Here is an 8725-nt window from a genome sequence, read left to right as displayed (position 1 = left end):
CGCGGAGATTTCGCCTCCTACCTACCTGCACCCCTCCGCCTTGCTAGGATCTAAACTAAGGAAAGAACAACACAAGAAACACAGGGTTTATACTGGTTCGGGCCACCGTTGTGGTGTAATACCCTACTCCAGTGTGTGGTGTGGTGGATTGCCTCTTGGGCTGATGATGGTGAACAATACAAGGAGGAACAGCCTCGCGAGGGTCCGTTCTTGGCTGGGGCGATGAACTGCTGGGAGGAGTTCAGCCACCTTTCTCTCTCTCTCTCTCTCTCTCTCTACCACCTTTCTACTTGTCGAGCCCTTGGAGGAGACTGAGCCAAACCCCTTGCTACATGGGCGGCTGGTCCTATTTACAGTGGCCCTGGTCCTCTCCCCAAATATTGAGCGGGAAGGGAGCCAACAATGGTGGGCTAATTTGAAGGGGGACAGCAAGTATCAACTATCCTGACAAAAGTAGTCTTCGCCTGCGCAAAGCTCTGGTGATGACGCCGTTTTGGGCTCCACGGTGACCTCCGTCTCGTAGTCCTCCTGGTCTTGGTCTCGTTGCATCGAAACGGCAACCTTTGCCTGATGCCTCGGTACTCCGCGGCTGCGCTTGCCCCCTTTGCACCAAAGAGGAAAGGAGGACGCTGCGCGGGCTGGCACCCGCCTGGCGCCCTGAGTCGTCATGGCTTGCGTCACGGGCACCTCGCGAGGTACCCTGCCTTGATCTCTGCGCCTCCTCGTGAGCCAGCCTGACGAGGCCGTGCCTGAGGAAGACCCGTGTCGTCCGCCCCGCGAGGCTTGGCCCCTCGCGAGGGTCTTGGGTTTGTGGTGAAGATGGGCCGTGCTGGGGCCCCCTTTGAGCCACACCGCAGGCCGCAGGCATGCAAGTCTGGGGACCCCCGTTCCCAGAACGCCGACAACAATGGATCGGTGATGGAGAATTATGCCGGATACGATTCATCATGTAACAGTCATAACCTAGGGTGACACAGAACTAGCTCCAGTTCATCAATGTAATGTAGGCATGTATTCCGAATATAGTCATACGTGCTTATGAAAAAAACTTGCATGACATCTTTTGTCCTACCCTCCCGTAGCAGCGGGGTCCTTACGGAAACTAAGGGATATTAAGACCTCCTTTTAATAGAGAACCGAAACAAAGCATTAGCACATAATGAATACATGAACTCAAACTACGGTCATCACCGGTAAGTATCCCGATTATTGTCACTTCGGGGTTAACGGATCATAACACATAATAGGTGACTATAGACTTGCAAGATAGGATCAAGAACACTCATATATTGATGAAAATATAATAGGTTCAGATCTGAAATCATGGCACTCGGGCCCTAGTGACAGGCATTAAGCATAACAAAGTCATAGCAACATCAATCTCAGAACATAGTGGACACTAGGGATCAAACCCTAACAAAACTAACTCGATTACATGATAGATCCCATCCAACCCATCACCGTCTAGCAAGCCTACGATGGAATTACTCAAGCACGGCGGTGAGCATCATGAAATTGGTGATGGAGGATGGTTGATGATGACGATGGCGACGGATTCCCCTCTCAGAAGCCCCGAACGGACTCCAAATCAGCCCTCCCGAGAGGTTTTAGGGCTTTGCGGCGGCTCCGTATCGTAAAACGCGATGATTTCTTCTCTCTGATTTTTCTCTCCCCGAAACACAATATATGGAGTTGGATTCGGAGAGGCAACAGGGGGCCCACGAGGTAGGGGGCGCGCCCCCCACCCTTGTGGAGAGGTGGTGGGCCCCCTGGCCTTCATCTTTTGCAAGTATTTTTCATATTTTCTGAAAAGTTGCTCCGTGAAGTTTAAGGTCATTCCAAGAACGTTTGTTCCTGCACATAAATAACGCTATGGTAATTCTGCTGAAAACAACGTCAGTCCGGGTTAGTTTCAATCAAATCATGCAAGTTAGAGTCCAAAATAAGGATAAAAGTGTTTGGAAAAGTAGATACGTCGGAGACATATCAATATACATGAATCAAAGGTCAACAAAAAAGTGGTGCAACACTTAAAAATACAAGTGCTCGTCATTGTCGCCATGTGCTGCAACCAAAAATAGTAAAAAAACACCCCTGTGGTTCTCTAGGAAGTTGGAACAGCAACTTACTAATACCAATTCGGTAGCTACAGTGAGTTTATTCCTCTTGAAGCATCCATGTGGTTGGCTCATGTTGCCCAGCCTTATTTTTAGAAAATGGTGCTATGTTCTGAAATTAGTACCACATTCGGAAATGACATCTTGTGGACTCTTGGAGTACAATCCAAATCAAATCAAATTAATCCACAACAGCTTAGGCATTGAGAGACCAATAACAATTTTTATCTGAACACAACAATGACAGTGGAACAGGTTCAGTTAAACAAGTGTAAGAGATTTATTTTTTTGCAGGGAAACAACTCACCTTTCCAAGAAGCAACCATGTATTCCTTTCCTCCTTGAAGTCTTAGAACTACAGCCTCCACTTTGGCTATCAAGAGCAGCAGCAGCGCGTCTCCGGGACTTTTTTCCAGAAACTCATCTCTAACATGATTTACATTTTCACTCGTGCCCACACATAGATTGACATGCTCAACACTAGTTAGTCTTGCTAATCTATAGTTTCTAGCAAACACGCGTTGAACCATTTTTCAGGACACTCAAGGAAAGCACCCAAATTTCCACGACTGAATCACAAATTCACAATCATCTAAGGAGCAGGTACATAAGTAAACCGATGCAATTTACAAAAACCATAATTAATCTTGGCTTGGCGCATCCTTTGCAGACTCAGTAGGACTGAAAATATCGTCCCTAGTCAATAATCTGAATAGTTGACTGCAAAACCTGTACAATCTGATGAGCATTGCAAATTTAAAGAGGTTCTAGAATAATTATTGAAGTGTTGAGAAGTGCCTAGTGCACATGAATAGAACCCCAATAGAACGCCAAAGGACAATCCCCAAAGCCAGAGAATCTTGTCTCCAGTCAATCCAAAGATTAGTCAAATAAGAGTTATTAACAGTTCTTCATGCACTCATGTAGTCATAAGTTCAGTTTTGGTTGCCTAATCTTGGAGCACACAACTGTCGGATGCAAGCTAAAACAAAGATGTGAAGAAAAAGACTGCTCCTTGTAATGTCATATTGTGTGATCCTTTTGCTTGCAAACTCAATCTATGGTGGTTAGGATAGACTGAGGATCTGAACCAAAGTTACAAGAGTGTTCTTTCCCATGTAAATAAGCGTTGGAGATTCTTTCCTGTTCCTATCTAACTTTGGATGCAAGAATCTGAATGTGTCATTGTAGAACTGCAATAATTGACTGGATGCAAACTTACACTTGATTGAGCACTTGAACTGTTGTTTTTTTGCGGGCAACGCCCAAGTTGTTGTTGTCGCTGCAGCTCAAGATCCACACCTTCCTGCTCTAGCTATCCGTAGGCTTCCTGATGCATGTTCGCGTGCTGCTGATCAGCTCCAAGGCTGTAATCACATAATTAAGCAATGCACATCTCAACTTGCCGGACAACATGAAGGACAAATATCAATATTTTAGCAGATAAATTTAAGACTTAGATGCTCTGAATTTCATCATTTGCGAGAAAAATGATATTGCAAGGTACATCATTTTATTGTACAATCAGCTCTCCAAAAGCACCTAAATTTCAGTGTACAATCAGAATTGCTAAGAACCATTTGCTACACAACTTACAGGTGTACCGAAAGATATTCATCAAGAGCTAGCTAAACCATTTCGTATATGAAGCGAAAATCAAGAATTACTGGCATTAAGGTAAACCGTCAATGCACATACCCAAAAATTTGAAGCGGCCAATTTGACTACGTTGGTCTGATGATCCTTCCATTAGTCTTCGTAGGAGCTAATTTGTTAGAAAGTAGTACAAGGCAATATAATTTGTTAACTGCGGCAGAAACAACCATTAGATTAGATTAGAACATGATTCTGAAAACAATTTGGAGCTGAAACCAAACCTTGCTGAGCCCTCCACTGCCTCGCGTCCGCACATTCAAACGCACCATGCACGCAGCTCTCCTACGTCTGCTGAGTGTTGCCGGCGAGCTCCTGGGCGTCTCCAAGAGTGCGTGGTTGCTGGGGTGGAGAAGGGGAGCGAGGTTCGGTGATGTGGGCAACGATCGCTGGCTCGACTTGGTCTAAGGGCGAGCACGGGGCAGTCAGTGGGGGTGGCGACTCGGCGATGGGGTGGTCGGGCGGCCTCAGCGGCCGGGGCGGCGCCGCGCTGCAGCCCGTTGAAGTGACCACCACTCCCTTCTCTCTCCCTCTGGCCTCTCATCTCCTTCCCGTCCTCTCTTTTCTCTCCCACTCATCTCTCTCATCTCTCGCCGGCGTGGGCCATGGCGCGTCCACCAGCCATTGTGCTCGAAGCTCCGGCCGACTTCCTTCCAGCTCCGCCGACTGCGCCCCAACCCTTCCTGCTCGCCCACCTCTCCTCCATGCCTCTTCATTTTCTCCTCCTTCGTCTCCTCGCGTGGCTCCCGCCTCCCCCGCAGCTTGATCCGGCGCCGGAGCACAGCGTCGCCTCCCCGATTTGCCTCCCCTCCCCATGGCCGCCCCCCTGCAAAAAAAGAAACATAAGGATGGCGCATTGAATACTCTCAAATGCAGGGGTGTTCCTACAAATAAATGTTTTCTCATATACCCACTTAAAATAGGACTGTGGGTTAATTTCGCAGAAACTGAGGGACTTTTTTGCAAAAAGGCCGATGACGGACGACCAGAAGCAATCACTGGTTTATTATTAGGTAAAGAAGTATGGTTGGAAACTAGTAATATCGTCTTGCTTTGTCCCATACTTTCTAGGTTGCTGATAATGAGACTCCCATAATTTTTCAATAGATGAGGTTCAAGTTGGATAACCAAGATGATGCAACCAGACAAGCTTGCACCCATGTTTTCAAGTCCGCTTTGCGACAGTATTGGTATAACTTGAGGAAAACTCACTTTGAAGGCAAGGCTAATAGTGAACTTGCCCAAACATCTCCAGTGGAAAATATATCGGATGAAGACTGGAGAGGCCTCGTTAAACACTGGTCTGATCCGAAGTATCAGGTACATTATATATATGTGATCAGATCACATGTTGAAGTCCTATTTACGCATGTGCCACACAAATCTATCTTCTTGTAGGTGAACTATTCAAAGAACAAGGCCAACCGTATGAAAGTGAAATTCCAACAGACGACAGGATCTCGTAGCTATATTGCACACTGCGAGGCTCTTGTAATTAGCTGTTGTTTCACTCTTTTTGCTGTACCATATTATCAGATCTATATTGACTTGTTCCAAATGCAGAGGAAAGCCCGCAAGGACCAAAAAGTACCTGAACCAAATGTTGTGGAAATCTTCAAGGACTGTCACACCAGCAAGACGAAGGGCATGACTACACCAGTCAAAGCCGCTGTTGTAAGTCCTTAATCCTCATGCCTTTTAACTACTACTTACTCTGACTCGTGCCTTGAACTGCATGGTTTGCACCCAATGTCTATTACTCTTTTAAATTTTATACACAATTGTCTTAGCATATATTGCACCTTACAAGGTTTAAAAGAGAGGAGTGATGTTCCTTTGGTCTTGACCTGTAATCTAGTTCCGTGCTGGACTTGCCCACACAATGTTACAATTGCTTGTTTGTCTATTCTTAGTTGTTTTGTGATATGAATGATGTCATACTATGCTTACCATATTATAAACTTTGTCTCTTTATCCTTAGCTGTCAATACAATGTGAAGAAATAGACAATACATTAGCCATGGTACATGGTCATATGTTTGGAACATGGTTTTATTATGTACTTTGCAGTAAAATACAACTAATATTTTACATGGGTTCACCAGAATAAGTTCTGTATATAGACCAAAGCTATTTTTTGGTTTTGCTGCCTCCTTAATATCTTTAGTTCTGGTACTACTAATGTAAAAACTCAACTTTTCAGCAAGCTATGGAAAAAAATGGTGGAACCGCCACCTTCTGAAGGTGGTGATGCAACTATAACCGCAATGTCAGCTCTTGATGCAGTGGGTCAGTACCTGTCCACTAACAGTGCCAAAAGCACGTTCCTGCGTAATACTGGGTTGGTTGTTAAGGCAATCTCGTCCAAATTGCCTTGTGATCAAGATATGCAAGCTCAAAACAATGTTATATCTGCGCTCCAGACACAAGTCCATTCCCTAACAGAGACCCTTCGTGAAACAAGGACATACATTGTTCGATGTCGTCAAGATATGCATGGTTTTGAAACCAGACTATCAGACATTTGCTATGTTGTTCAGGAGCCTAGGAGAAATGAAGGAGAAGGTTATATATGGTGCTCCATCGGACAATACAACATGAAAACGTAACAGTCAGGTCAAATGAATTGAGCTTCTGAACTTCTGGTGGTGCATTTATCTGCCATACTATTAACTTTTATGCCAACCTTCCTTTTGTTTTATAGTTGTAATTTGTTTTGTTGCGATACAAAATTTGTTCTTAACGTGCAGCCACCGGCTAAAGAAAACAGCAAGCCGTTTTTTATAGTGTAGGGTGTTCCCTATATTTGCACTGGTGGTGATCTTTGATGCCCAGTGGATGTAATATGTGCAATTGCCTTAATAGCCTAGCATTAGTTTCGGGCTTATTTATTTCCTAGTCTTCTTTTTCCCTGGTCTGCTAGTGGCCGCAACAACCATGGGCCATATACGGACCATGGTAACCTTGACCCTGCTACGGGCTATAGGATCCATGGGCCTCCTATGGGTCGTAGGATCCATGGGCCTCCTACGGGCAGTCGATAAATGGGCCTCCAACAGGGCCATAGAATCGGTGGGCCTCTGGCCATCGGATAAATGGGTTAACATGGGCCGTAAACGGGCATAATTGGTATCGGCCCAGCACGGTAACGGGCCGTTAACAGGTCAGAGGACAACAAAGGCTTAATTTTGTCACAGGCATAACAGGTCATTAATGAGCCAGAATATAGGATGGGCTGGATATGGCGCAACGGGTTAACAAGCCTGAAACGGGTTGACTCTTTCCAGAGGCCGAATTTGGCCAATTAGGGGAATAGGCGAGTAACAGGTCGGAAGTAACCGAGGGCCGGAAAGGAGCCCAAGAACGTATGGGCAGTCAGTAGGCCGAAAGCAAACACGGGATGGAAACGGCCCATGTGAATCATGGGTCGTTAACGGGTACAAAGAAATTTACTGTTCTTTATGGGTTAGAGCCACCATGGGCCTCTAAAGGGCTTAAAGATACGAAGGCCTCATATGGGCCGAAAGTGAAATGGGCTGGTGTTACATTCAACGACCCACATGACATTGTTGGGCCGATTTCAGGTAGGCCCTAACGGGTCATGAGTTACCGGGCCGTGAAATGGGCTATTTGTGAAGAGACCGTTAACAGGCTTTTCATGGGCCAGCCCGCTAACTTTTGACCTGTAGCGACCAGACCTCAAACAGTCTGATCTCTGTGCATCAGTGTCATCCATGGATCGGTAATGCTGACACGCACAGTACTTGAGGATTTATAACAGAGTAGCAATCACACACTTATTACATTGAATGTCTCAAAAGAGAACTTATTACAATAAATATGGCTTAAGGCCATCTAATACGATAACAGCGGAAGGGTTGGAAGATAAAGTGAGTCCATCAACTCCAACGGTATCACTGAGTGAAAGACCACGACCTAAGGCTCCTTACTCGTCCTCTGAAAATTCCGCAACATGATATGTTGCAGCCCGAAACGGGTCAGCACATGGAATATGCTAGCAATGTAACACAAGAGAGTAATGAACAAGATAAAGCTATCCCTATATGCATATATGGCTGGTGGAGGCTGTATGGTTAATATGTTTTGCGGAAAGCCAATTTTTCCTACAACAAAGGAATAGATTTTACTTAACTATTGTGGTGGTTGTTAAACATTGAGAAGGTTCACCCAACTCAATCCCAATTAAGCATCATCATTAAACCCAATCAAATTATATTAAGAGTGATGAGATCCACATGCTAATCCAAGAACTAGATACTCAAGATGTCCATAATCGGGGACACGGCTAACCATGATTAGTTTGTACACTCTACGGAGGTTTGTGCACTTTTCCCCACAAGACTCGATATCCTCCGTTGGATTTCTCGCACTACATAATGTTTGAGAAACGGATGACCGAGACACAGTCTTTCCGAAGAGGTCCCCTTAACCGATAGATAGGCCTGTACACCTACAATCCCCTACATCTGCTAGCCCATCATGGAAAGGTTTCCCACAACTTACTCAACTATGCCAGAGCCCATAATGGCATGTGGCTGCACACGGAAGTTTCTAGCATGAATAATCTTATGATCCCTTTGAGCCTGGGTGGCTGTCCATAGGAGAATCACACGGTACCCCGGGATTTCCAAAAATACAGGCAATCACTAGGTTCCCCAGGTGCCTTGATACGTCTCCAATGTATCTATATTTTTTGATTGCTCCATGTTATATTATCTACTGTTATGGATGTTAATGGGCTTTATTATACACTTTTATATCATTTTTGGGACTAACCTATTAACCCAGAGCCCAGTGCCAGTTTCTGTTTTTACCTTGTTTAGGGTTTCGAAGAAAAGGAAATCAAACGGAGTCCAATTGACCTAAAACTTCACGGAACTCATTTTTGGAAGGAAAGAAGCCTAGAAGACTTGGAGTGCACGCCAGGGGACTTA

General features: G+C 45.2%; 1 long non-coding RNA gene across 4 annotated transcripts; it reads right to left on the bottom strand.

The window, feature by feature from the left end:
- Window positions 1-1793: 1793 nt before the first annotated feature.
- Window positions 1794-4365, bottom strand: LOC125531969. Of its 4 annotated transcripts, none has more exons than XR_007293653.1 (3): window positions 3816-4365; window positions 2425-3484; window positions 1794-1854 (listed from the first exon to the last, which is right to left on the bottom strand). It is a non-coding gene; the product is annotated as an uncharacterized LOC125531969 (long non-coding RNA). The 4 variants fall into 4 exon arrangements; XR_007293652.1 differs by lacking the exon at window positions 1794-1854 and adding an exon at window positions 1861-2345; XR_007293651.1 differs by lacking the exon at window positions 1794-1854 and having other exon boundaries at window positions 3816-3924; window positions 3995-4365.
- Window positions 4366-8725: the final 4360 nt, after the last annotated feature.

The sequence above is a fragment of the Triticum urartu genome, unplaced genomic scaffold, assembly GCF_003073215.2.
Source record: "Triticum urartu cultivar G1812 unplaced genomic scaffold, Tu2.1 TuUngrouped_contig_8605, whole genome shotgun sequence".
Classification (NCBI taxonomy): domain Eukaryota; kingdom Viridiplantae; phylum Streptophyta; class Magnoliopsida; order Poales; family Poaceae; genus Triticum; species Triticum urartu.
The sequence above is the reverse complement of the archived record's forward strand: the minus strand, read 5'-3'. Positions and strand labels throughout refer to the sequence as shown.